The sequence below is a fragment of the Pleurodeles waltl genome, chromosome 7 (genome assembly GCF_031143425.1).
Source record: "Pleurodeles waltl isolate 20211129_DDA chromosome 7, aPleWal1.hap1.20221129, whole genome shotgun sequence".
Lineage (NCBI taxonomy): Eukaryota > Metazoa > Chordata > Amphibia > Caudata > Salamandridae > Pleurodeles > Pleurodeles waltl.
The window spans coordinates 606,418,941-606,443,891 of record NC_090446.1 but is presented as its reverse complement, the minus strand read 5'-3'; the positions used below and the strand labels follow the sequence as shown (position 1 = coordinate 606,443,891).

The 24,951-nt window shown below is 41.8% G+C and overlaps 1 protein-coding gene across 16 annotated transcripts in view; it reads right to left on the bottom strand.

Moving 5' to 3' along the window:
- UIMC1 (ubiquitin interaction motif containing 1) overlaps positions 1-24,951 on the bottom strand; it is a 380,703-nt gene that overhangs the window by 181,042 nt on the left and 174,710 nt on the right. The gene's annotated exons all lie outside the window — the stretch shown is intronic.

The following is a 24,951-nucleotide window of genomic DNA, read 5'->3' as shown; positions in this document are numbered from 1 at the left end:
TTGGAATTCACCCCTGAAATGCTTGTACATAGTAAACAGTTACTTTCAAACAATAAACAAAGTTATGGTTATGAACTCCATCACTTTTATTCATAGGCTCTTTCCCATTGCCAACTGGTGGGGACCTGAAACTGCTCCTGCAGTTTTTTTTAATACAGAGCTTAAACTCCCAGAATGGCTTAACCATGAATACATCATTGGCAGTATGCCACACCCCTAAGCCTATGTACTCCATCAGATGAATCAATGTGTGCTTTTGGCTCGATGACTGAGGATCTAGCAAGAGGGTGTAAATGGACCTCTGGGCTAGTAAATAAGTCAATTAGGAGCAACTTTATCCTATTATTATTGCCTGTCTCATTCTTGTTCTCAATGTGTAGGTAGATTCCATCACTGTGAATGACACAGACAAGAGGAAAAAGACTACACCGGTAGTTGCGGCCAAAGACAAGAGGTTTCATAGAACTTTCAGCATCAATATTAGAAGGCTCTAGCACACAGTGCTGGCAAAATGCATGTGGTGTAGCAATACAGAAAACCGGCATACATGTCTGAAGGAAACACATATTAGGAGGATGTCAAATAAGTATTGTCTGAGAGTAGTCACATGTTCTTCACCTGTACCAGCAGGAGAAAAGGAGGATTGCAAAGTTATCTCGGGAAGGGTACGTGCTGACCTTCTACTGATGGATGCCAGACACTATCTGGACCACATTATTTGTAAATACACAAGGGCCCACACTGAGACCAAATAGCAGAGGCCTGTACTGGTACTAATGGTTTCCCTCTGTAAAGGTAGAAGTCTTGAATGTGCTGATAAAATATAGTCAGTGATCTGCACGGTTAGCAATATCTGGGCCCAAGTCCTCATTCTGAACTTCTATAGGGAAAGTTAGAGATTGAAAGTATAAGGCTCCAAGATGGGACAGGAGGAATCACTTGGTGGTGGCCATACAAATGCACAGCAAGCCTGTTGTAACCAATGAGAGGACCTAGGCACCATTGGCGATCTGATGTGGGTCTAATTAGAATTTATTGGACTTGGGAGAGGGTGGGAGAGTGAGTTTGATCTTCTCCCTCAAGATTTTCCTCATCTGTCTCCTGGGTAATAAGGTGGCTCCAGCTCAGTTGTTGTGTCAAAAGACCTCCCCATCTCCAGAAAACTGGAAGGTCTGTGCTGGTTTGAAACAGGAGTATGTACAGCACAGATGGAACTCTGCAATTTGTGGGTGCAGGTGCTAGTTTCCTACTACTGGAGCACGTCACCCATCATGGATTCAAAGAAGCTCTTTTGCCCTGTCTTCCGTCTTCAGATACAAGGTACTTGCACCGAGAATATAGACACAGACTAGAGGGTGGGTCCGGTGAAATCCCGGATATCAGCAACTGCTGCTCTGCAGCTTTCGTTTCCAGGCTGGGAATGAACCAATATTTACTAGGTTTAGCCTGAAAGCAATTAGGCACAGCAGCTGAACATCTGCCTGAGTTTCAAGCTTTAGGATAGGTTTGCATATAGCAGGGGGAAAAAACTCTGGACTCATAAATCATCTTCCCCCTCATCTACAGACACTTGGCCTTTTAGCCCAAGTGGAAGGATGAAGTTGTGCACTTGAGGAAAGCCACCATTACTCACTGGGTTGACGACTATACATAAAAACCTGATTGTTCCTTGGAGCTTGGTACCTGATGACCAATAGCTTTCAAAGAGTAGACTCAGAGAAAGGTTGCACCAAATGCCTTCAGTCTGCTTCAGAACTTGTAGTGCTATTGTTAGTGCTGTCCCAGTTGGGGATAAACAGCACCCACCAAGGAACAGGTGGCCTCATTCTCCAGCACAAGTAGAGGTGACTATCAAAATAGACAATGCCCCAAAGCCTTGACCCCATGACTATGTGACTGCGTCTGGCTGGATGCATGCCATCAAGTTCACTAGTCCCAGTCTCCAGGTTTGTGTTTGGTTCCCCAAAGCGCACCCTCTTGCATGAGGATGGCCTAGAAGACAACTCCAAGGAAGAAACACCCATCTCTGAAAGGCCAGCAAGTTCTGTTTGGACTAAAGTTGGGCTGGTATATCGACTGGGAGTTGGAGAATGTCTGGGAGAGATGGTCACACCAGAGACTATGGAAACTGCACAGGGGTTACTAGAAGCTGCACCTGAGGAAGCTGAAGTTGAGTTGAATCTCTGGTGGAGTGGAGTTGGTGGTGACATGGACCCCCAGTCAGCGCCAGTCACGGACTGCACTTAAACCTCTCTGAAATCGATCTTGAGCACTGCACCCGGTGAGAAAGACTTGCTCAACTAAAACGTGCACTGGCGTTTCTGGAGTAAGTCTAGTTTCTGAAGGCTCTACCATTTACCAGGGGCTTCAAGACATTTCCTAGGATCTTGAAATCAGGGGCTGGCTAGAATAAGCCACATCGATAAAAGGGGCCGGGGGTCTGTTGATGAGATAATTACACCTTACCAGGGATCACCCCCTATGCTTGCCTATGGCCAATAAGGTGACTTCAATGAGGGAGAGTGGGTGTCTTTGTGGGTGTGGAGTACATAACCAACCCAATCACACAAAGAGTTACTGTTACTGTAACTAGTAGTGGAGACACCACACTTACCTTCCACTTCTTTATGAAGAATTCAATATCTCTTTAGGGAATGGTGCACTCCTTCACTGCAAATAAACTGGGCGGTTCTGAGGGGACTCTGTACTGATGATAGCATACAGAGAGAAAGGGTGCACCAGAAATTGTTCCCTAGGATGAAATGCAGAGGTTACACAAGCCATCTGCTGCAAATAGCCAATGGTATGACGTATGTGGCTTTTAAACTAACGCTGCAGTACAGCCCCCTCCCCCCCTCCCTTTCTTACAAGATGATATTTTTCAGCCGAGTACCAGATATAAACAGCGAGGTGAATGTATCTGCAGCCAACTTGTATGGCGACCTGAACTGCATAAGAAAATATGAATGTACAATGAGCTCCCAGCAGTAATGTAACTGCCAGCCTTCAGTTAAGTCTGCACTCTTTGAAAAAGCAAATTATTTTTTAAAGCCACTCTTGAGTGAAGGCTACGGGTTCACACTCAGTGAGACCAGCGAAATAACAGTCAACATTGATAAAACTGTATTGATCCATAATAATGAAATTAAGATGTTTCTGGTGAGAATGTACAATTACAGAATTTGTTTTTGTCAGTTTAACAAAAAGAATGAGCCACTTCTGGTGTTTTCAGCTGATCTGACTCCTTAAATTCTTGCTGCCAAAATAGGATCACAGGACGCAGTAAAATCAGCAGCAACCATTTTAAGAAACGTCCTGAGTTTGGACTTAATGACAAATTTTGTGATGCCTCAGAGCTCCGTAAATCAAGGGAGTCAACAAGAATGTCTGATGTTGTCTTAACATTTGTTACATAATTGTTTAGTATCAGCAAAGCAAAACTGTTACAAACTAAAGTTACGGACTTCAGAACAGAAGACAACAACATTAATGATGGCTTTGAAGATATAAGTGAAGAAGTGGAAGACAATCCCATGAACCGACAGGCATGCGCTCCGCAAATGTACTGTCTTTTCCAAATCATGTTTTATGAATGACATCACAGCAAAAAGAAAACTCCACCTCACATGATGACTGCCCACACTATATGTGACAAGTCCAAAGGAGAGAGCTAATCATGTCAATGATTAGGGTTGGTGTATCAACAAATTATAATGACACAGTATGGAGGAAGAACTTGTTAGCAGCTCATGCTTTAATATCTTGTGAATACGAAAGCACACCACTTCCAAGTCACTTTAACAGGAAAGGATTTATAATTGCTGCTCTTGATAATTTTGATTTTGAAGACAGCTCTTCTTTGTCTGGAACAGCCAGCACACATGGTACTGCCATGGTGCTTTTTCAAGACAGTATAAATGAAGTAGCTGCTGGAAAACAAACTGTGTCAGCTGTAGGAATAAACAACTGAACCTGCAAACTTATAACCTAACTGCCTTGCCAATGTGTGCAAAATCTCTACAAGCCATTAACACATAGCACTCTACCAAAAAGTTTCAAAGTGGCTGAGGACATGCATCTTCTTCTACCCGATGCCGAGGTCCACAAAGCTGATTTAACTGAATTCACTGAAGAATGACTAAAAGTCAGTTCCTCCTTGAACTAGAATTCATGCTCTGGTCTCCCAGAATACCTCCCCACTGAAGAAGGTTGGGTTTTTACCAGTAATATCATCTCCAGTCGCAAACTACGCAACAGTATATACACACCTCTAAAAAGAATTCCAAAATGTGTATGGTCAGCTTGAAGACCAGCCTATCCTACCAATTTTCTGTGATGAAGGTGTTTTCCATATTGCGGCTACATATTTATGAACAATCAAGTAGAAGTTGATGGTCTTTATCCATTGATGGGCGTTTTCCACATGAGAAAAGTTGTGTGGTGGTGTGAAGAAAGTTATCTCAGTAGATGTGCCATAGGCGATGCACTTATTGAGGCTGAAATCTTTGTAAGCTAAACTGTCCAGTCAGTATTGAGCAGAACTCATTATATGTTTGTTTACTACTAGGTATGCTCATCATATCTGAGGCTATAGAAACGTTGCGTTGGAATGCTTTCTGGAAGAAGAATGGCAATTTAGGTTTAACACATCTTATCTCGGATGTGAACAAGGCACAGGGTGCACTTCATTAAAAAGACATAATGCAAAGCCAGGCAGTGTTCAATACACTCAGTTCAAAATCAGAAAAACAAGTTTGCGTAGTTTGTCAAAGAATGTGAAGAAAAATCAGAACTTTGCAAGTAATGGGGAAATGTTTAACAAAATAGGTCTAGTGAAAGTCTTGACACATGGTGATTGGGAAGGTGACCGGGAGCTGCACATGAAGACTGTAGAGTCACTGACTGTGTTCCGTGAATTTGATTGCATAAACTACCTGATCTATGGGTCCTGGTATTCACAAAGTGTGAAGAAACTAGAGGTGGAACATTCACACCTCTACAGCAAATTCATCCACAGACTTTTTGTGGTGAAAGAGAGAGGGAAGGTTCAATGATGTAGCTCCAGATATGAAACTGGAACAGAGGATCCGGAGATCACAGAAAAGCTCTAGGGGAATTGCTGGTCAGACACATGAAAGTGAATATTTTGCTCAATGGCAGCTAGGTTGCCATGAAATCCGTTCTATTTGCAACGTTTTCAGAGAGATGACGACTTCAAAATTAATGGACCATTGTGGGAAGGAGAGGTGAATGTTTTATTAAACATGTTGAGAGCCTTCTTCATTTCATGCAGCAGCAAGGAAACCCCATTGAAATGACTGAGCCTGTGTGACTGCACAACTGTGACCAAACAATATGTGGATAACGATATAAAGGCGTGAGTGTTAGATAGCCTGGAACAAGGATCGAAGCTATACTCAAAACTGAAGCAGGACAGATTTGTATTGAAAGAGAAAAAGCTGTTTGACAATCACTAAAGCTAAACTTCCACACGTTAACTGCCATTGTAAGAGTTTCATCCAACCAGCCACTACAAAACAGGTCACAAAAAACAACTTTTGCAAGCATATAGAGAGATGGATGTAGGAATGGAAAGGAGATCATTTATCAAGGGCATTCTGTCGCATGATCGTCTTCCAACAAATGCATTATTTGATAGAGATGCTAAAACCAAACCAGTGAAGCACAAACTCATGCAAGAGCTCGAAAAAAAACTTTCACCTGAAGAATTTCAATTCAAAAGGGTGTCCTCATTGAAAACTGGTGTTGTTGTGGACTATATCTCACAATTGTGAATGGTCAAGATTTCATCCATGCAAAACTTCAGAGAGGTCATTCAGACTGTTCTACAGATATCAGTGTGCACCTTGCAAGAATTGCACATTGTCTTTGACAGTTATCTTGAACTAGCTGTCAACAATTGTGAGAGAATCAGACTAACATCTACAAGTGGAAAAAGTGACCTTGCCTGCATCAAAAACTCGACACCTATACCTGTGCAACTTGACAAATTCTGGTCATCAACATGAAAATTAGAGATGTAAACTCGCCAAAACATTGCTGATGCTTCATTGAACACTGAGTTTCCAATTACTGCAAGTGGAGTGATTATCAATGAGGAGTTCGTGCCTGCAGAGAGATATTTAAAAGGTAAGGGACATATTGTTCAAGAACTTAGCTGACCTTGGTGTTGTGCCACATGTTGAGTGGGCTGCTCAAAATGGTTCCAATCGAGTCATCGTACTGTCAACTGACACAGATATTATTGTGCTACTTAGATTTGTTGCAATGTTCGTAAGTCAAACATTGTCAGAGCTATGGATACGTTATGGAACAGGCACGAAAATACACTTAATCTTGCTTCATATTCTGTACAAGAAACGTGACCCAGAGATGTCCAGTGTTTTTATCAAGGTATATATTCTTACGGGTGATGACACTATGAACAAAACTGGAACAAAGCTTTAGCTGAATGGTTTTAGTTTCTAAAAGGATTTGCTGAGACAGAAGAAGATAGTGACTTCAAAAACGCAGAAAAATATCTTGTGCGTGTGTGAAAAAGGAGTTCTGGCTATCACACATTTGACGATCCTCAATACAGGGAGTTCATGAGATCAGTCCTGCTAAGTGACCTTCCACCGACGTCATATTCTGTGCGTGGACACATTAAAAGAGCGTTCTACTTGATGAGAAGATGTGTAAATGTTTTGGATCATGCATATGTAGAGTAAGATCTGCATGAATTTGGCCAGAAAGATATTGATGGGGTGCTAAAACCTACAACATTTCTAAAGTGTCTACCCACAAACCTTAAATGTACATGTACTTGCAAAACCTGTGCTACAAAAAAAGGCCCTGTCGATATGCTCTTCCCAAATGTTAAACATTCTGCAAATGTACCACAACCGATTTGCTAAACTAATAAAGTGAACTATGAAAATGTGTCTAAACCTTTTTGTTTCATATTTAGATCATAAACATTGTTTGGTGTATACATAAAAGGATTAAAAACCATTATTTGTTTTATTTATATATATGTCTCTTCTTCCTCTAATATAGCCATCATTTTGGCAAATGGAGAAAGAGTTGCTCTGGTGAGTTATTTTCTGTCTCTATAAAACAACTTGACCCCCAAAAGCGATATTTTGACAACAAAAAGTAGTATTATAGGTCTCATGGTTCCTGAAATATTACATCATCATTTCAACACATCTGCCATTTTTAAAATTGTTGTCCACAAAATTCAGCCCATATCAGTAATATCTTCCCAAGCTAAATTACTTCTCTAATGATTCAAGAACACAAATCAAAAATGAAAAGCTCTGGATAACAATTTTTGATGGCGGTATATCAGGGGGGCGGGACTATAAGTAGCCCCTTAAAACGTGTCTCAAGTCTGCCACTGCAGCCTGTGTGCAGTTTTAAACTGCCAAGTTAACCTGGCAAAATAAACCTTTTGCCAGGCCTAAACCTTCCTTTTTGATACATATGTCACTCCTAAGGTAGGCTGTAAACAACTGACAGGGAAGGGGGCATTGTGATAAAACAAAAAGTTGGACATGTACTTTTAAGTTTTACATGTCCTGGCAGTGGAAAAATTCCAAATTTGTTTTCACTGCTATGAGGCCTCACTCTCCCATAGGATAACATTAGGTTAGCTTTTTACAATTATTAAGTGCCAATGTTTGATTAGGAGTAAGTAGAACTATCCTGTTTGGATTCAAATGAATTCTAATTTAAAATCCTCTTTAAAGGTAAAGGTGGATGTCTGATTACAATTTTGAAAAGGCCACTTTAAGAATGTGGCATTTTCCTGCTCTAAACTTTCTTGGGCCTTCTATGAGTTTCCATCTGCTTGGCTCTGTAAAGTGCTCCCTATCAGGAATGCATATTTGTGGCCACACAGTGAAGGGAGAGGGCCATCCTACAGAATGGGAGGGGCGGAGATGCTCAATGCCCCTCTTAAATTTTAAAGGAGCTGCCTCAGCACACTTACAATGAACCTTGACACCAGAATTGTTTCTGACATTTTGGGATCTGGGCAGGGAGGTAGGAAATTCCAGAATCATCTGCCCGAGGGAAACTCCAGGAGATTCTTCCACTTTAAATCTGGCACCAGGTATTAAAGAGTGGGCCATCAGACCAACTCTTCAGTACACTCCTGGACCTGCACATTGACAACAGAAGAACTTCCTTGCAGTCCTGAGGACTACCCTGCTGCTGGAGGCCTGATTTGTTTCGCAGAAGACTGCCATGCTACTACCAGAGGACTGCCCTGCTGCTTAAGGCCTGCCTGCTGCTTGAAGGAAAGAGGACCATCTCCCTGAACCCAGGACTACTATAATGACTGCCTGGGGTCAGTTAGCTGACCTCCTAGTTTGAGCTACAGGAAACAAGGTCCAGCTGACTGCCCTGCTGCAACCGGCCCTGCATGTACGCCCAACTGGACCCACAACTGGCCCTGCCTGGCCCTACTGGCCTCTAGTGGAGTATGTTCCTGATCCCCAGGCAGTGCCTACTCAGGTCCTGGACCCTTGGCCGGCATCAGTGGAGTTCCTCCTTTGCAATCCTGAAGTTTTGAACTCTATGCACTGGACTTTGAAAATTTAACTTTTTCAGCACAGCTAACCTGGTCGCTGTATCCAGCCCACATTCAATCGCTGTCGGCCTGATCTTGTGACCGTGTCCCGGTCTAGTGCGGCCAGACACCCACAGTTAGCGCTTTCTGCATCTTGACGCCATTCTTAATATAAGTTGGCTGTTTCATTACAATTTTGAAAATGCCACTTTAAGAAAGTTGGCATTTTTCTGCCCTAAACGTTCTTAATGCCTTCTAGGAGTTTCCAGCTGCTTGGCTCTGTAATATGCCCCGCATCCCCATCAGGAATGGATATTGGACACACACAGTGAACGGAGAGGACCATCCTACAGGATGGGAGGGGCGGAGCTGCTCCCTGACCTTCTTACATTTAAAAGGAGCTGCCTCAGCACACTTACAAAGAACTTGACACCAAACTTTTGTCACCCCGACAATTTGGGACTTGGGCAGGGAGGTAGGTAATTCCCGATCATTTGTGCGAGGAAAACTCCAGGAGATTCTTCCACTTCAAAGCTGTCACCAGGTAATAAAAAGGGGGCCCTCAGACCAACTCTTCCGTACATGGACCTGCACACTGACTACAGAAGGACTTCCTTGCATTCCTGAAGACTGCCCAGCTGCTTGAGGCCGCCTTTGTTTGTCAGAGGCCTGCCTTGCTACTTAAGGCCTGCCTGCTGCTTGAGGCCAGCCTTGCTGCTTGAAGGAGAGAGGACCATCTCCCTGAACCCAGGACTACTAGAATGACTCTCTGTGGTTGGTTAGCTGACCTCCTGTTCTGAGCTACAGGGAAACAAGATCCAGTTGACTGCCATGCTGCAACTGGCCCTGCAGGTACACTCAACTGGACCTACAACTGGCCCTGCCTGAGCCCTACTGGCCTTTGCTGGAGTGATCCCCGGGCAGTGCCTACTCAGGTCCTGGACCCCTGGCTGGAATCAGTTGAGCTCCTCCTTTGAAATCCTGAAGTTTTGAACTCTATGCACTGGACTTTGAAAATGTAACTTTTTCAGCATGTCCCTGTATCCAGCTCACATTCCATCTCAGTCTGCCTGAACTTGTGACTTTGTCCCAGTCTAGTGCGACCAGAAACCCACAGTTAGCTCTTTCCGCTTCTTGACACCATTTTTAATATAAACTTTAAAATCGCATATCGCCAGTTCTACGGACTGGATTTTTGTTGTTTTGGTCTCATTTTATTTGTTAACGTTACTCTATTTTCCTAAATTGACATGAGTTATTTCTTGTGTTGATTTTTCACTTTATTACAATTTGTGTGCTGCATAAAAATTTAACACAATGTCTCCATGTTAAGCCTGACTGCTTTTGTGTCTAAGGTTAGGCACAGGTTAATTTGGAGACTTTTGTGGTTCACCCAGACAAGGATTGAAGGGTTTACACCCTCCTCAACCAAAACACTTCAAAAAACAATAAAAAGGGATCAAAAGAATAAGGACTAGGAACCATATAAGGAAATAATGAAGTAACAAGTTCAGATACAGACAATTCAACAGGAAAGAAAAACAGCAGTGGCATGCTTATGCGCTGGGATGGGATGGGGCATCCCAAGTAGGAATTCCCAGAACCAGTATACATAACTCTTTATTGAAAGAGCTATGAAGCACTCTGCAGTGTAGACACTAAGTGACTTGGATACCCACATGTTGATAATGGGAAGGTCGTAAAATTAAATCTATGTGGACTATCAACAAACTGCATTTTGTAGTGCATTAATTAGCAGTACTGCTCACATACTACAAAACGCTATTTACTAACCTATGGACTGAGATCTGAGACCTCTGTGATTTCCTCTCCTATTTATTCTAGGCAGAGATCTCCACACGTGTAAGCCTATGTTTTAGTAGGACATATGAGCGGGAAAATGGTGAGTGGTTGGAAAAATGGACAATACTTAGTACAAAATGGGAGGGGTTTCGGGAAAAGTAGGAAGCTTTTAGGGAGAGAGAGTCTACTATAAACACCTACCCACAACACAGTAAGCCCATTGCTATTCACAAACTACAATTCTAAAATTACCACAGACCTAAAGGTGACAAAATAGCAGCAAATGTACTCCTCAGTTCCAGCCATGGAATATGTTAAGAACCATAAATGAGCCCTCAGGGGTAATTTTACACTTCCACATAAAATGGAGGCATGAGCTTAAAATAACACCAATACGAAATGATGATCAAAATAATAAAATATTATTTCAACTTTAAAAAAAAAAAAAAAATGTTTTCTAATGTGAAAAATCACTGTATAATTATGAAATAATAGTATTATTTTAAAATGCATTGACACTTATCTGGTCAAATGTGGTGGTGCCTATGGTTGCCAAACTGAAGGAAGCTATTGTGGCTGAGAGATAACAAGACTGTAACACCAATAGTGATAGCGATGGTAACATCATCGCTGAGTTAGTCTAATAGGTACATACATGTCATGGGGCGGTGCTAGTAAGGCCTGTAATGTATAGTGAATTCAATGTGAGTCATCAATAACAAATGGAGATTATTGTACTCTTGGTTTGGTCTTTGTAATCTAGAACTGATTATATAAAATGGGGGATGTGCCACAGTTAGGGGTGGTGGGGAGAGAATTACTGAAGATTGTTAGATAAAGTTTCCTCCTGTTGGGGGCCTTTCTATGTTTTCAGTCAGAAAAATACAGTAATTTTTTTTTTTTAACTTCACAAAATGTAATATGTATTAAATTAAAAAAATACTGTGGGTGGGATTCTTTTGTAATTGTTATTTTAAGAAATACTTATAAATTAAATATGATGTAATTATTTAATGCACATTTCATTTAACATGTTGATGTAATGTAACATTTCATTTTTTTAGTTCAACAACAACAATTTGTTTTTTTAAGTGTTGTAAATGTAAAATTGTTCCCATACCTTCTCACATGTACATCTTAGCCACTGTAGGGGAGATCTACACCTGCATGTGGAAAGGGCCTAGCTGTAAATTTAAACCCTTAAATCATGTGTGGGGTTCCAAAAGAGGATAGAGACATGAAAGTCCACACGGAGGGCTTGATTTAGAATTTGACAGACAGGCTCTGTCACAAAGTGACAGATATTCGTTAGCCTTATTGCAAGTGCCATAAGATATAATCCACCTATAATAAAGTGGACTGGATATCCGTCACGTTTGTGACAGAGTAACCCACCCACTAAAATCCAAATCATGCCCTTGGGTGTAAATCTACACTCAGAAATGGTGAATGGAAAAAAAGTGTAAATGTACATCTATGTGAGGCAGTACATTTACACAGTATATCTTTACATGTAACTCTGCCTTTGTAAATCAGGCCCTGTGTTGGAAGTATTGATATCCACTGCAAAGACTGACCGTGTCTAGGGGATGCAAACATGGCTAGAATAACGCAACAGCAGTAAAGAACTAAACCTATCAGTAGTGGCAGAAACACGAGCAAACGAACAAGTGGATCAGGAAAGGGGTACCTAAACCTTGTTCAAAGACATTAGTGCAGTATTCGGGAAAACAAAAAAAACAAGCTCTCCTTCTCAAGATATTCCCGCAGTTGAGTGTGGATCCTTTGGTGAGATTCAGATTTTTCAGAGTTGTGTGCACCACAAATCTACTTTTTTTTTTTTTTTTTTTAATGCCTACTTAGCGTGTATTTGTGTAAACCGAAGATCATCTCCCCACTGCATTTCGGACACATCTCGGCATTGCTCAAGGCTCGCAGTGTGGTGGGAGTAACTCACCTTTAAGACACAGTTTGACAGGATGATCCAACTACTGTTACTACAGACGTTAGAAATGTCACAAACTGTCGAAAGACAAGCCCCGAATTTGATCATCGGACTGTACTAGCAACAGACATTACACATCAAATGAACATGAATTATTGAAAATCTACCTGCATGTAAAAACCTTAAACACACGCCGCTACAATAAACCCGCGCTTTGTAAGCAAGAGTGCCTGCCACCCTGAGGCTAAAGGCAGATTGCCACGTGTTAGAATCTTCCTCGCACAATTCGGAAAAAATCCCATCTGGAAAAGCCTGACCATTCCTAATTTCGAAAAGTCAATAATATCGTTTTATAGCTGATTCCGCCATAAAACTCTAGATCGGAATCCCTCTTGTCTGTTTTGCATGTTACTGCTTTCTTAAGACACACACATGCAGCCTGGCAAAGTGTACGCAGACAACTGCAGCACAGCCACGGCTCGTCAAGAGGTAACGGTGTAAAATCTACCAAGGTCTAAGCATTATTTTCATTTAATAAATAATACACCCTACATTGGGGAAACTGGCATGTAATATTTAAAACCCTGACATATAAAAAAAATCTGCTTTTAACTAGCGTTTTGTTTTATACTTTTGTGTAAAAGTTTTAGTTTTATATGGGTTGGCAGAAAAAGGACATATAGCACTTAAAACTTTGAAATAAATGAGGCGCATAGTGTTTTTTTATGCAACAGTACGGCGCTCCTGTACTTTTCCGTTAGATTTGCTCTTAGAAAAATGTTTACCGAGACTGAAATCTGTGGAACAAACCTGGAGTGAATTGGTGGTCACGCAGTGGAGCTTGTACACAAACACAGACAATACTGATAATATGGAATACAAATTATCTAGCACAGGTCTCCATCTTTGATATCTTTCCTAGATTCAATATGCCTGAATTATCCCCGATTTTCAGACTGGGAATCCTTAATAATAAATGATGAAAATGAAGCTGTTTCAAACCACTCAAACAACGTACCAGGTGCAGTCAATCCATCTCATTGTGTGATCCAAACTCTGTCCCTCTGGTGGAGAGGCCTGGAGCTCAACTTCCCTAGATGCTTCCACGACCAATGTTTTCAGTGACATACAGATGCAAGTGAAAACGAGCATCCTGTGAAGGGAAATGAGGAAGATTTGTGTAGCTGATGCTGTAAAAGGTAGTAATAATGATCGGAGAAGGATGAAAACAAGAAGTAGTATGACATATCACCCCCCTGTAAGAGGTATTTGTAAGGTGTCACTTTGGCTAAGGCTTCCAAATCCCTAGCATCAGTCCTGCTAATGAGAAACTCTTATACCCTATCAGTCTTCAAATGCAAGAGTAAATTCCTCATTCTTTCCAGCTTTAATCAGCAGAGTAATGGGATAGTAACCACTGGGGTTGCCAGTCCATTTTCTGCTTCGAAAGCAGCCATCCTGAGGGAATGTCCAAGTAAGACTATTATTGGACCTGGCCCTTTTTGCAGGGTCAACCCTAAATTTTTGCCTCCTTCCTCCTACTTTTTCTGACCTGTTTTTGTTGACTTTAGGACTCTGGGCACTTTACCACTGCTAACCAGTGTTAAAGTGCATATGCTCCCAGTCTAAATTGTATTGGTGAATGGTTTATCCATGATTGGCATATTTGTTAGTAAAGTGCAAAAGAGGTGATCAGGTCCTGTAAACCAAATGCTATTAGTTGGCCTGCAGCACTTACTGTGCCACTCAGATGAGTAGCTCTGTAAACATGTCTCAGACCTGCCACTGCAGTGTGTGTGTGCAGTCTTGCACTGCCAGTTCGACCTGGAAAGTGTACCCACTTGCCAGGCCCAAGTCTTCCCTTTTGCTACATGTAAGTCACCCCTAAGGTAGGCCATAGGTAGGGCCATGGGCAGGGTGCAGTGTGTTTAAAAGGTGACATGTACTGTTGTGTTTTACGTGTCCTGATAGTGAAATATCACCAAATTCGGTTTTCACTATTGCACGGCCTATCTCTCACAAAGGTTTACATAGGGATTGCCTTCAAATATCTTTTAAGTGCAGGTTCCCATTAGGCGCAGATAGAGGTGTGGAGTTTTGCGTCTCTGGACATACAATTTAAAAATACATCTTTTGGTAAAGTGTTTTTTTAGATTAAATACGTATGAGGAGTGCTTTAATAGGAAAACCGAGTGCTCAAAGACCCAATCGACAACGTATTGCAACAATAATATCAGAAATACGGAGCTCTGATAGGAGAAAACACCCTCCTCCCCAAAACCTGACCAGTCGGTGACTGACAATCAATAAACATTCAAGGCAAACGCTGAAGTACATAATAAATCATATCCTTTTCTTTCCATACAGGTTTCATTGTGTATATACAAAAAGAGGAACTAAGATCCCCATCAATATATCTCGATTAAGTCCAATATTATTGTGTACTGAAGTACAACACTTTAGTCCTTGTATTCCAAATTTTAATCCAGTAGAATAAAAATAATTTTTCCAATTCTTCCGTATTTGCCAGATGATAATTTCAATTTTGACTCAGCCAACATGTGTTTCGTCTTGGGAAGTAACCCAACGAATTCATCAGGGCTAAAAACATCATCAACAAACATAATAAATCCCATTACAAATTAAGAAGTCACAAGTATAGCTGTTTAGTGTTCCGTCACCAAACACCCTGGATATGGAAAACAAAATGCTTGAGAGTCCCCTGATTCAAAAGTAAACAAATTTAGTGTGCAATAATAATAAATATTGTCAATAGCATCATAGCTATGTGCCCCTTAGTAAACTGCAACATAGTACAATTTGTACAATAGCAATATCACATTAGTTATCCGTATTATGTAATGCCCAGCACCTCCCATGTGAGTTATGTGAAACATCATGCACACACATGTGCGAACAGAACATGGTGAGTACAAAGAAAAATAGTACTATCCAAGTGCTCTACCTGATAAATACCAATGTTTAACAAAATGTTAGGTCTGCTAACCTCCTTTTTATAAGGTCAGTCATACAGCCATGCATCCCATTTAGCTGTCAAGAAAAGAATGGGCATATTTCTGTCTCATAGTGTCGACCACATCATAGCACCACTAAAGAAGCCAAACTTTCTATATTTATCTATTATAAATAAATAGTATCCGTCTATTTATGACCCCCAGTAAATCACTAACCACCATTGTCGCAAATTTATCGAATAGTCTTCAAATTAACATTGATATCGTAAATAAAGATTTACAAGCCCGAGAATAGTCCATGCAATTACAGCAAAAACCCAACTCCCGAAGAGACTGTGAGACTTAAAACCGTTGACTCACCTGAAGAGTACTGAAAGAGTATGTGTATAATCAAGTAGAAGACCTGCTGAGAGTACGCTGACAACCACCGCATACAAAGTCTCCCCCTATATAGTCACAGAAATCGACGATGGACTAAATGAATGCCATCTGGTGTCCACCATCTTTAAATCATTGCCATCCCTAAGTCTAAAGTCAACACACATCTAAGAAGAGTACAAATCGTATGTCTAGAAAGCCGTATTCAGACCCACACCTGAACTAAAGATATAAATCAGAATATGATGGTAATCTAAAAATAGCAAACAGAGAAACACCGCAAATACGTTAATGTAATCAGTAAGATGGAAGAAGGGCTAAAGTTCTGTCCCCCACTGGTCGCCATCCATGAATAAACAATATCAATTTCATCCATTAATCCATTCTCACCAAAGCCATAAATTATACACAATAGAAATATCCAGATCAAGACTATCAATTACAGAAACCATTGGGGTCACACGTGTAAACCTCCCTTTTTAGTAATTACAGACAAAATAAAAATAAATGTCACCTCATATATAAGGAACAATAGTCACCCTCTAAACATTGTTCCATGTCCGGTATACTACATGTGTGTGCATGTACGGTAAACATAAAGAAGGTATTATAGTACATATAACAATACAGTACGCAAAAACATTAGTTTACCTAACATCCATCATAGTCAAATCATACGCCAGTACAAGTGCTCCACCAACATTTAATCACTCAAAAAGTATTCCAATTCATGATCTGTGTTGAGACCATCCTTGACTGCTCTGAGACGCATCATCCATAGTGCCTCCTACCTCCTCAGGGCCAATTCTCTATTGCCACCCCTGGGATCTCTTGGTACATGTTCAATACCATAAAAATTAAGGATTTACTGGCTCCTTGTGTCTGACAGGTTTTCATATGAATCACAATCGGATATCTCTCATCATCATATTTAAGGGCTCTTGCATGTTCACTAATCCTGATCTTAAGGGTCCGAATCGTACTCCCAACATAGATGCATTCACATTTGCACATTATAATATATACAACAAAAGTCGTATTACAATTAATGGTTGATTCAATCTTAAATGTACGACTAACATTGCTGGTAAAATCCTTTTTGCCGTGACATGCCCATCTACACACCCCACATTGCCCAAATTTAAAGAAACCCCTCCTATGGTTTGATAACCAATTGCCTTGTGAACAATGTATTGGGTAGCTAGGGCTAAGAATATTCCTCAGGGACTTTCACCTACAGTAAGTAATTTCAGGTCTGCTTGAAATAAAACCTTTGAGTATTATCGTGGGATAAAATTACCCAATGTTTTTTCATCATCTTCTTGAGGGCAATAGAAATTCTACTATAACCAGTAACCATTCTAACTTTATGTACTTCATTCTTGGCATCTGAGGTGGAAATGGGTTTTAATGTTTCTAGCCTAGAAATCCTCTTGACTTGACATTGTGCTCTACAAATATCACTCGTCTAGCAGCCTCGCAATTTAAACCATTCACCCATATCTAGAATTCATTGTTTGAAATCTTGTTCCTTACAACAATTTCGTCTAGCCCTCATCCTCTCCCCAAAAGGTATCAACTTTTTTGATGTCTCGGGTGAGCACTTGAGGCATGTACAATAGAATTACAAGAGGTTGGTTTTAGAAATAGTCTACTGTGTATTTTGTGGTTTTCAATAAATAACTCCACATCAAGAAATTCGATCTTAACATGGCTAAGCTGGTAAGTAAAACTTACATTGGCTTCATTCGAGTTCAAGTAATTGCAAAAGTCTATTAGCTGTTGAGTACTACCCGTCCAAATCATGAAACAGTCATCAATATAGCGACCCCAATAGAATATATTTGTCTGCCACTGAATGGAACACGGTCCCCAAACCCACTTCTCCTCAAACCAACCCATAAATAGATTAGTGTAAGAAGGAGAGAACCTGGAACCTATCGCCACCCCTTGTCTTTGTCTGTACCAATTTTACCAAATAGAAAACAATTGATGTTCAAAATCAAATCAATTATCTCAATCAGCACCTCTGTATGTCCCCAACAGCTCGCAGATCTCCTATTGAGAAAACCATGTACCACTCGTAATACCAAACCATGTCCACTGCAGGTGTACAATGAAGTTAACATCAAGTGTCACCATCGACATAACCCCCTCCCACTCTACATCACTCAATATGCTCAATATATGTTTTGCCTCTTTAATATACGATGGAAGGTTGTTGACCAGAGGTTGTAAGAAAATGTTGACATATTCAGATGATTTCTCAGTTGATCCTGAGATACAAGATACAATCAGCCTTCCAGGTATAAAAGTCAATATACTGGATTACAATTTGGAATACTGGCTGAACTACATACAATGACTAAAGTGTTGTACTTCAATACGCAATAATACTGGACTTAATCAAGATATATTTATGGGGATTGTGGTTACTCTTTTTGTATATACACAATGAAAACCTGTATTGAAAGAACAAGATATGATTTATTATGTACTTCAGCGTGTGCCTTGAATGTTGATTGTAGATTGTCTATTTGAAAATGCGAATTTTAGAAAGTGGGCATTTTCTTGCTTAACCATTCTGTGCCTCTGCTTGGCTGCTTAATACGCGTCTGGGTCAGACTGACAGTTGGGCTGTTTGTGAATTCACTCTAGATAGTGACAAAAAGGGAGCTGAGGTGTGCCCTGCCTATCCTGATGAGTGTTTCTGGGCTAGAGTGTGAGGGATGAGCTGACATCTGCACTTGAAAAGGCTGTGCCTGCCCTCACACAATACAGACTCTCACCCCCTATTGTGTGTCTGGGGCAGGGCAAGGAAGAGGCAGGGTCCAGTACACTACTAAAACTTTACTTCGAGGGTTGCCTACTTCAGAAATTAGAATAAGTATTGGACTGCTGACCCCAGAACTTCACATTACTTCTAGATCAAGAGGAACCTCTGCCAAGGAGAAGAGCTTGATGCTTGAGCAGGACCTGCCACTCTGCCGGTTGCTTTGATGTGCTGGCCTGCTGCTGCTGCTGCTGCCTTAAGAGGGAAATGACTGGATTTTTGTGTTCTGAAATCCTGTTTGTGAAGTTTTTCCAAAGGGCTTGGCCTGAGTTTGCCTCCTGTTAACAGGTCTCAGGGACATCAAAGACTTCACCTGCCAGCACCTGGGTACTCCTGCTGGGGAACCTGACTTGGGCAAGTGGTGCCAATCCAGTTCCTGGTCCCTTGGAAGTGAGATCTGGTGAGAAACAAGAGGATCCAGGCACACCAACTCCAGAACCGGCGCTGCTGCAAGACTCCGAGCTGCTGCCTGCAACCCAAAGCCGTGGTCCCCGCTAGAGTGTGATGACCACGACTGACACCGCAGGCCCGACGCTGTCTCGCTGAAGTCTGGCGACTCCGTGAGTGCCAGGTCACTTACGTCAGTTACAGTGGACTCTGCAGCAGCGCCTGTAGCCCTGTGGTATGACCACGACCCTGTGAGGTCACCCAAAGCGTCTTGACCCACCAAATTCATCGACCCTGCCGGATCATCAGGAACCGGTGCCTTGCACCGACGCCGCATCACCTCCCCTGCTCTGCAGTAAGGAACTGACGCTGCATTGAATCCAGAAACGCCTCACCTCATTGACTCCGTGCACCGGATTGTTTCTTCGTTTACCATTGATACTGTACCTGGGGGTCTCTGTGACTCAGTGACCGGTGCCACCCTCCTTGCGAGTGGCGTCAGATTGTTGGGAACGACTCCGTCAACAACACTACGATAGCCCAAGTTGGGGCTATCGTGTTTATAAGCGCTATATTGAACTTTAATCTTTGGAGATTTGTAACTTTGCTTATGTATGTTGGATTTTTGTAATTTTGCTCTAGTTTGTTTTAGATAAACATTATCTATTTTTATAAACTGGTATGGAGTACTTTTGTGGTGTTTTTCATTGTGTTACTATGTGCGTTTGTACAAATACTTTACACATTGCCTCTGAGATAAGCTGGACTGCTTGTGCCAAGCTACCAAGGGAGCAAGCAGGGGTGATCTGAGCTGTGTATCTCTCTTACACTGTCCAAAGTGAGACTTCCTACCTGGACAGGGTGTAAACTGACTGCCAACTAGAGACCCCATTTCTAACAACTATGTACAGGGGTCAAAGTTAACAGATCTTCATTTCACCTCCACCCTGCCTCCACATGTCCTTTGTACACAGTTATTCTTGTTAACCCATTGGGTGCGGCGTCGGCTACACTACCTCCCTGGTGCGGGTCACGACCAATGGCCAACACCAGGGAGGGGGTTAATAAATCCTCAGGTGTTTTCTACCCGAGGATTATTATTATTTTTTTTTAATCCCCGGGAGACACAGAAGCTTTTCCGTGTCTCCCACCGCCCCTTTGTGACGTCAGAGCGCTGCGAGGCATGCTGACGTCACCTTGTTGATTGCCCCAAATGGCCTTCCCCACGTTCGGGAAGACTCTCCCCTTTCTTATGAGGCCTTCCTGAAAGTGTTTCCTGGCCCCCGATCGATCGGGGGCCAGGGAACACCACTAGACACCAGGGATTTCACTTGGGAGGATTGACCCCCTCGGAAAACGGACATGATCACTTTCGATTGCACCCCCCGGGGGCTAAATTTTATTTAAAAAAAGAAATGGACAGGGGGTCGTCCGTGGGAAGGGCGACCCCCTGTGGGGGCAATATTTGTTTTTAGTAGTTGTAGGGTTTCCCTGGGGGGCATTTTGGCCCCCAAGGAAACCATACAACTACAAAAAAAATATATAGATCTATATATATATCTATCTATAAATCTATATATAGATATATCTATATATATATAGATCTATAGATAGATATATATATATATATTTGCCACCAGTTGACTTGCAGTTGCAGCTTGCGTCTTCAAAGCAATGCACATACTTCAACTGACGCATTTCAACTGTAGCTTTTAGGCAGCAATAAAAAAAGTCAAGTAAGTATTGTGATTATGTTTCTGCTACAAAAGGATCAGACTTTTGTCTAGTGGCAGTTTTAGTGCCATAAAGAAGCGCAGAAGGTTTATATGCCTACTGCAAAGAGTAAATCTGTATTTTAAGTCAATAGCTGAGACCATTAGTAAAGTCAGCCATTACCTGCGCTATAATACAAATGAAATGTATGTGCGGGGTGGGGGGCGGCTATGGAGAGATGAAGGGCACTTTTGCTTGGTGGTAATGAGGGAATCCGAGGAGGAGGACATGGGAGTGGGAGCACCAATAATGATTGTTGGACTGGGTGCAGGAGGTGCTAAAGACTGTGACGAATGGTATGTGACAAGGTGTTTTTTGAATTTCTTGAAAGAAAGTGCTGATTGAGGGAAGAAGCACAGGTAAGGTGGCCTCTACTGTTGCACGTATCTCACACACACCATCGATTTTGTGACTGTCTACGTAGGCTACTGTTTTAGAGCAACAGTTTAGCCAATAGCAGAGATGGCATCTTGATGGATGACTGCTGCCGTCACTCGGGTTATAGAGGACAGCTCTGACATAGGATCAGAGACTGAGACATCAGATACTGAGACAGCATCTGAGGGATAGGACAATGGCGCAGACTCTGGGAGTGATTTTTCAGTCGGAGGAGTCCCATTCGATAACTCCTCTTCCAGTAAATTATGAGGGAGGTGATGAGGACAGTCCTGCTGTCCCTTCGCAAGCACAGTCTGTGCAACGGGGTAATAGTGGGTTAGCCCCACCCAGAGAGCAGGTGAATGCGGTGGCAAGCAGAGAGAGGGAGTGCTCTCCTGGGAGCTCCCCAATTTAGTTCAGCCCCAAATTCCACCGCCCAAATCGTACTGTGGAGACATCAAAATTATCTATCACAAAACAAACTGGTTTTGTAAGGCAGGCAACTGTGTTTTTGGTCCTGGGTTCGGCGGCCATATAGAGAAACATACTAAACCCAAACATTTCTGGAAACTAGACATCCGGGGGAGTCCACAGAGGTGTGACTTGTGTGGATTCCCCAAAGTCTTCTTACCCAGAATATCCTGCAAAGCTGAAATGTTGAATAAAAACTATTTTTCTAGCATTTCTGTCACAAAAACTACAGGTATATGCTGGGATCCACAAAATTCCTACCACCCAGTGATTCCTCACCTGTCCTGATAAAAACACTACCCCACTTGAGTGCCTATACCTAGTGCCTGCGTCCGGAATGGATCACCCCAGGGTCAACAGCTGCCTCATGTAAGGACCAACATTGACCATTGTGTAATCTATTCCTGTCGCGGGCACCAGGCCTACCCACACAAGTGAGGTACAATTTTTTGTCGGGAGACTTGGGGTAACGCTGGGTGGAAGGAAATTTGTGGCTCCTCTCAGATTCCAGAACTTTCTGTCACCGAAATGAGAGGAAAAAGTGTTTTTTTTGGGTCAAATTTTGAGGTTTGCAAAGGATTCTGGGTAACAGAACCTGGTCAGAGCCCTACAAGTCACCCCATCTTGGATTCCCCTAGGTGTCTAGTTTTAAAAAATGCACTGGTTTGCTAGATTTCCCCAGGTGCCAGCTGAGCTAGAGGCCAAAATCCACAGGTAGGCACTTTGTAAAAAACACCTCTGTTTTCTGTGAAACAATGTGATGTGTCCACGTTGTGTTTTGGGACATTTCCTTTCGTGGGCGCTAAGCCTACCCACACAAGTGAGGTACCATTTTTATCAGGAGACTTGGGGGAACGCTGGGTGGAAGGAAATGTGTGGCTTTTCTCAGATTCCAGAACTTTCTGTCCCCGAAATGTGAGGAAAAGGTGTTTTTTTGGACAAATTTTGAGGTTTGCAAAGGATTCTGGGTAACAGAACCTGGTGAGAGCCCCACAAGTCACCCCATCCTGGATTCCCCTAGGTGTCGAGCTTTCAAAAATGCACAGGTTTGGTAGGCTTTTCCCTATGTGCTGGCTGAGCTAGAGGCCAAAATCTACAGCGAGGCACTTTGCAAAAAACACGTCAGATTTCAATGTAAAAATGTGATGTGTCCATGTTGCGTTACATGTCGCGAGCATTAGGCCTACCCACGCAAGTGAGGTACCATTTTTATCGGGAGACTTGGGGAACACAGAATAGCAAAACAAGTGTTATTGCCCCTTGTCTTTCTCTACATTTTGTCCTTCCAAATGTAAGACAGTGTGTAAAAAATACGTCTTTTTGAGAAATGGCCTGTAATTCACATGCTAGTATGGGCACCCCGGAATTCAGAGATGTGAAAATAACCACTGCTTCTCAACACCTTATCTTATGCCAATTTTGGAAATACAAATGTTTTCTTGATACCTATTTTTCACTCTTTATATTTCAGCAAATGAATTGCTGTATACCCAGTATAGAATGAAAACCCATTGCAAGGTGCACCTCATTTATTGGCTCTGGGTACCTAGGGATCTTGATGAACCTACAAGCCCTATATATCCTCGCAACCAGAAGAGTCCAGCAGATGTAACAGTATATTGCTTTAAAAAATCTGACATTGCAGGAAAAAGTTAGAGTAAAACGTGGAGAAAAATGCCTGTTTTTTTCAGCTCACTTTCAATATTTTTTTATTTCAGCTGTTATTTTCTGTAGGATCTACACAAATGACCCCTTGCTGAATTCAGAATTTTGTCTACTTTTCAGAAATGTTTAGCTTTCTGGGATCCAGAATTGGTTTCAAACCCATTCCTCTCACTAACTGGAAGGAGGCAGAAAGCACCAAAAATAGTAAAAATGGGGTATGTCCCAGTAAAATGCCAAAATTGTGTTGAAAAATTTGGTTTTCTGATTCAAGTCTGCCTGTCTCTGAAAGGTGGGAAGATGGTGATTTTAGCACCAGAAACCCTTTGTTGATGCCATTTTCAGGAAAAAAAACACAAGCCTTCTTCGGTAGCCCTTTTTCCCATTTTTATGGAAAAAAACGAAATGTTCATTGTATTTTGGCTAATTTCTTGGTCTCCTGCAGGAGAAACCACAAACTCTGGGTACCATTAGAATCCAAAGGATGTTGGGAAAAAAGGATGCAAATTTGGTGTGGATAGCTTATGTGGACAAAAAGTTATGAAGGCCTAAGCGCAAACTACCCCAAATAGCCAAAAAGGGGCTCAGCACTGGGGGGGAAAGGCCCAGCAGCCAAGAGGTTAAAGTATCTCTCACCACTCACATCATCAACATCAACAGATAAATCTTGGTGAACATCATGCAGACTCCTGAAACGAAGCACTAGCAGACCAGAGCACTCTGCACTGCAGAGCACCACAGTCCCATCTGAGCAGACCTCATGGGCTGAATGCACGAAATTTTGTCTGCTCATCCTTGCAGTGAGGGGCTTCCAGAAGAGAGGGTATCCAGAGTTTCATTTAGCAAGTAAGCTAAAATTAAACCAACAGCACATTTAGTTGTGGGTGGACTTACCATGTCGTGGTGCCATGGGCTGCTGGGTTTCATTTTAGACTTCTACACATTTTGGAGTCAACGATAATTTCCTGGTTTGACAGGCCATTAGCTGTTCTATTGCCAAGAAATGTAAACAGGTGCACTTGAAGATGATACTTCCTAATTCAGACTGCATTACTAAACTAAGTACATTGTTTTCTATGGTTTCACGATAAAAGTTTGTCCCCTGAAGAAGGGCAGCCAAAATGAATCTGGGAATGGGGTACCAATGCAACACATTTTAAAGTGAAGGATTTAATTTGGGCTGACCGCAGAAAGAAATGACCTAATTCACTAGAACAGAAATTGGATTACCCTAACTTGCGAACAAAGATTTAATTTACAGGTAATATTAAAGGTTAATGTTTTTGAGGATGCTGAAAATGGAGGAAGGTCATATGACACACGCAGGGTAGTGCAAACAAGAGGGGGACACTTACCCCAGTTGGGTCAGTGCTCAGAGTATTACTGTTTGCGCCCAGTGATCAATGCGACACACCCTGAATTGCACATGCACACGTTAAGAAAACAAATATTACATGCGATCAGAGGTTCCCAACCTGTAGTCCGGGGACCACTGGGGGTCCGCGAAGCTGTCTCTGGCAGTCTGTGACTGCTTGGAAAATTAGATAATATTAATAGATTGATAAAGTGTATATAAATAAAATGGCTAATTGTATAATTATAAATTTTAAAACATAGTGTAAATGTCAAGGATTTGAAATTGGAGGCTAAAAATGTATCAGTATCCTCAAATTGATTAGTGTGAGCAGTGGCAGTGCAAGTGCATCAAACAGAATACAGTATGGACGAATTGTGGCTTCAATCGACTTTTGAAAAACATTCCTATTAA